The 5,304-nt window shown below is 40.4% G+C and overlaps 1 protein-coding gene across 5 annotated transcripts in view; it reads right to left on the bottom strand.

Annotated features, from left to right (window-relative positions):
- The window catches only part of trak1a (trafficking protein, kinesin binding 1a), a 35,748-nt gene that overhangs the window by 14,697 nt on the left and 15,747 nt on the right, over positions 1–5,304 (bottom strand). The window lies entirely within an intron of this gene.

Below are 5,304 nucleotides of genomic sequence, written 5' to 3'. Positions count from 1 at the left end.
ACAAAGAGATGGTCCAGAAATAACCCTGGGGGTCGGTGCGAGCCGGCAGAACAGCCATCACCTAAAAGTAGAGAGTATGTGACTCTTGCAGATAATGACGCGTTATTATGAGAGAAGTGTCAATGAGCTCAGAGGCTTTTTTAGAAAGGCGCTGGGCTGACACCCGGCTTCTGTGCAGAAAGTACAAGGCAGTGAAGATGAGGATGAGGCTCCGAGAGCGCGCAGAGAGGGCGTGTAGATGGTGAGAGATGACATGTCAGCATTCTCACGGATGTGGCACTGGAGGGCTCGCAAAGGTAGCTTGTCGCGGCCGAGTAAACCAGTAGAAACTCGCTTTATGGCAAAAGTTGTGAATTCAACCATTTATTTACCAGTCATCTACAAAACTCTAGTTGTTAGCAAAAATAGTAAATACTTTCCCTGGCTGAAGTTAGACAGAGGCTAGTGACTATGGACATTCAATTTGTCTGGTATCTAACGATTAGCTTGCTCATGAGAGATCAGCCGAGGCAGGAAACATGTGGAACTTTATCAGTAACTTTAGACCATCGTAAATCCATTTTAAACGACATTTTATTGTAGATTAATACATTTTACTGATACCAACTATATAATATATTACCTTGTTCTTTAAAATTAAAATGAAAATATATATATTTGTGGAAATATTATTTTTATTTATTTTTAATTTTTTATGACAATCAAACATGTGGAAGAGGGGGGGACGGCGCCCCCCTAGCGGCCCCTATGGCGCGCCGCAGTGGTACTTGCCCCCATAATAAGAACATTTGAGGAAATATCAGACCATGAAAAGAAAATCTTTCTAATAAATTAAGCGAATATCAAAGCTAACTATAAACATAAATATACTAAAGTGTAAAACACAGCAAAACTATATTCATAAATGCAAGTGTAAAATAGTGTGGACAATTGTAAACATGGATGGAGGCTAAAGTATCCACAACATAAAATAATATATTCAAATATAACCTCAATCTTTCTTCTAGACATGTTAAAAGCTTGCTTGAATGGGTTATAGGTTTCTTCTTTTGTTCTCTCGTCTGCCGCTTATCTGTTTCTCTACCAGGTCTTTATTGGGACCCCCAGCCACGCTCGGCCGTCTTGTCGGTAGTGGATTTTCATCTCTCATACACTGAGAACGTCTATTACTGCGCAATAATACTCTCTTCACAGTTACTCGAGTCTCCGAAAAAATCTTTCCGCGACCCGACTGTGGGCCGAAGACACGTCTTTCATGTTCCGTCACTTCTACTCCTACTCCGAGGCTCTCGCGCGTCTCTCCCGCACATCTACCACTCTCTACTGTACAGTCGTAAGAGTGCCTACACCGTGACCTCCCGAGCGTTTCCATCGAACAGCGCCGGCTCATTTGGTCATCTTTGAGCGAAATACCGTTTTCAACACTTAAGTTGGTAAATAAATGGTCAGTAGATGTTTTGAGATCAACAATCGTTTTTATCATTTATGAAAGAGGACAGACATCAATCTGCCTCCGAGTCACCTGATGGGACCGTCGTCGTCCGTACACAGACCATAGATAGCTAATGGAACGAGTACTCTCTAGTCGCGGTCTCCGTCCTTTGTACAGCCGTGACATAGTCATCTGCACAACTACGCTGGACTAGCATTCAGGTAATATTTACGCCTGTAACATAACATCTAATTATGTAAAATGAGTATAGTTGGATATATATACATGGAACAAGAAATTTTAATTCTACTTTCAATATATAAACACCTTTATATATAACAAAAATAAAAATTAAAAATTACTGTTAGTTTGTACACCTTCTCCCCCCGCGCGGGGGGATCGCCGGGGATACCCGCGGCGTAACCATGAGGGTATTATCCTTGAAAAACTCCTTTATAGTCTAGTACTTTTCTTTTAGAAAGATTATTTAATTCGCTATAAGTTCGATTGATATTTGATATTTATAATTTCACAATTTTTGTGTCGTTTTGAATAAGTATTTACGTTCACATTTTATCACACCTGTTAACATTTGTACCTACCTCCGATTTCAAGGTGTTGTATTTTATTATATAATTTATATGGAGTTAAAAGAAGATCTCTGTACATTTTCGAACGAACTTACACATATCCCCTCGAACCGACGGATCACCTAGTCGCGTTCGTTAGTAGAAGAGACATAACACAATACTACCAAATACAGACTTTCTGTGTCGGGTTTTCCAAGTTCCAAAAAAATACAACAGTATGTATCGGTGTCACATCAATACTGCTACTTGAGACTCCAGTGTCCGAAGAGGTTGTGTATTTAGTTTAAAGAACGAAATTAGAGACTTTTGATTGAAAATAGAATACCCGAAAAAGGATTACACACCACAAACAATAACGAAATTTAAGTACATCAAATACTAGAAGAGATTTAGTTCTACTACCAACTTAGTCTAAAAAAAAGAAAACCACGTTCAAGTAATAGTTGTTCTTCTATTCTATTCAGTTGTCTTCATGAAATAACTACCGTCATATTGTTATGTTTGTTACAAACCATAGTTTTTCCGACGTAATTTTGTTATGTTTATTTTGTAAATTTTGCCATAACGTGGTCGTATTTATACGTACCGAACATTTTTTATTTTTATTTACACTGTAGAAATTTCTTTTATTTACTTGTTCCTTTCATGTTTACAACGTAAATTTTTTAATTGATCTATTTTTTATTATATTATACATGTTATTGATAATTCCAATAAAACTTCATAGTGTCCTCCTCTGCCCGGTGCAACCGACTTTGCAGGGGATCCGTGGAAGCGGTCTCCACGCGTCCTTCCCGAATCCAACTTCCAGAGACGAACTCGCCGGGAGGAGGGAAGAGCTCTGCCAGAGTGAGGAATAGAGATCCGGCGTAGGGTCGAGGGTAGAGGCGAGTCGTGTCTGCGAAACCTGGCGCAGGTTCACACGGCAAGGACAGCGCCGGTACACGACAAGTACCACGGCAAGGACGACCCGGGCAGGAGAGGGAGAGCAAAGGAGAACGGACCAACTGTTATATATTATTAATCGTTAATTCCTTTTTTGTTTCCTTTCCATATCCAGTGTGTTCCATCTTATTTATTTACATATTTGTCTTGTGTCATCCTACGTGATTTCTTTCAAGACCGGATCTACAAATGTTGCTAACACTTTCACTTTAATGTAATACAGGTCGGACAAACTATACTATATATGTTATATATACTATCCTAAGGTGTGTTGACATGATCGACAAATGATCGATTCTGAAATGAACATTGTCGTCGTAAAGGTGTGCACCAATCGAATATAATTAATGACTGCCTACCTACTAGGTTCCCAATTTTTTTTCTTTTGTGTTAGGTCAGCAAAACGTTAAACGATAAAGAATGAACTTGGTGTGCGACGCCCTAGCTCGACCGTCCGAGCCGCACCGCCAGACACCAGCTCAAACAAGATGACCAACCAGAGACACCAGACTCAACCCCTGCAAGACCTAAGCTACTGCTACACACCTGCCTTGGACGCGTGTGGGGCAACAAGCCCTTACAAGAGAGGAGTGTCAGGTTTACATCTAGTAGATTGCTGTTCCGTTGTAATGAACAATTAAGTGTTTGAATGACGTCCGTCGGTTATGATTGTACCGTTGTTGGTTGGATATCTTGTTCTTTTTGTCTTGCATTTGTTACCGTGTATACCACAAATCGTTTGTTATCGAAGATCGATCCATAGAACGGATCCGATAGACGGATCCGATCCGAATACAACGATTGTCGGGATACACGTAAACAATGGCAAGTCAAAAGACAAAGATTCAACAACAACCGTAAATCATAACACGACGTCATCAAACACCTATTGTCGAGTTACAACGAACAAGATCTACGTAATGTAACCCTGAGCACTCCTCCTTGTAAGGCCTTGTGCCCCAACCCACCGTCACAAAGGCAGTGTGTAGCAGTGAAGCTTAGGTCTTGCCAAGGGGTGAGTGGTGCTTGGTTGTCTATCTTGTTGAGCCGGTGTCTGGGGTTGCGGCGATGAGTCACGGTCGAGCGCTAGCGTCGCACACCAACGATTCATTCTTTTATCCTTTTACCGTTTGCTGACCTTAACACCAAAAAAAAATTTGGAACCTAGTAGGTAGCGTCATTAATATTATTCGGAGATGGCTGACACCAACCTTTACGAGACAATGTTCATTTCATAATCGACATTCGCGATCAAGTCAACACCACACTGAGGATAGGTATATATAAAATAAGTAAAGTGTCCCGACCTGTAATTACTATAAGTGCAAAGTGTCTAGCAAGCGACATTGTCAATCCCGGTCTGAAAGAAATCCTTATCGCGAATGACAGAACAAGACAAATAATGTACAATAATAAATGGGAACACACTGGTAAGGACAGAACAAAAAGAATAACGATAATAAATATAATAACACGTTGGTGCGTTCTCTTTGCTCCTCCTCTCCAGCCCGGGGTCGTCCTTGCCGTGCACTACTGTCTTGTACCGGGTCGCTCCTTGCCGTGAACCCGCCTCGTTTCCGCAGACTGACATCGCCTCTACCCTCAACCTACGCCGGATCTCTTCCCTCCTCCCCTGGCAGAGCCTCCTTCACCCTCCGGCGAGTTCGTCTCTGGAAGTTGAATTGAAGAGCGTAGAACGCTCCACGAATCCCCTGCAAAAGTCGGTTGCACCGGGCAAAGGAGCCTATGAAGTTTATGGAATTATCATAACAGTATAATATATAAAAAATAGACAATTAAAATTTAACGTTGTAAACATTGAAAGAACAAGCAAATAAAAAAATTGTTACAAGTAAAATAAAAATAAAAATGTTAGGACGTAAAAACACCGACGTAATGCGCAAAATTTACAAAATAAACATAACAAATTACGTACGGAAACACTATGATTGAACACAAAACAAACATAGACGGTAGGTTACTTTCATGAAGAAACCCCTAATAGAACTAGAGAAACATTACGCTAACGTGGGGTTGTCTTTTTGTTAACTAAGCGTAGTAGAACTAAATCTCTTGCTATATTGTAATGTACTAAATATTGCGCGTTATTGTTGGTGGAGTCAATCCTTTCGGGAATTCTATTTTTCAATCAAAGAGTCTCTAATTTCGTGCTTTAACTAAATAAGCAACAACCTCTCGTACACTGGAAGTCTACAAGTAAGCAGTATATGGATGTGACACCGATACATACTGTTTGTATTTTTTGAACTTGGAAAACCCGACACACAGAAAGGTTGTATTCCTGTAGTCATTGTTCATGTCTCTCACTAACGAACG

This window comes from Notothenia coriiceps, unplaced genomic scaffold, assembly GCF_000735185.1.
Source record: "Notothenia coriiceps isolate Sejong01 unplaced genomic scaffold, NC01 NC01_scaffold00022188, whole genome shotgun sequence".
NCBI classification, from domain to species: domain Eukaryota; kingdom Metazoa; phylum Chordata; class Actinopteri; order Perciformes; family Nototheniidae; genus Notothenia; species Notothenia coriiceps.
This window is presented reverse-complemented; position numbering and strand designations above follow the sequence as displayed.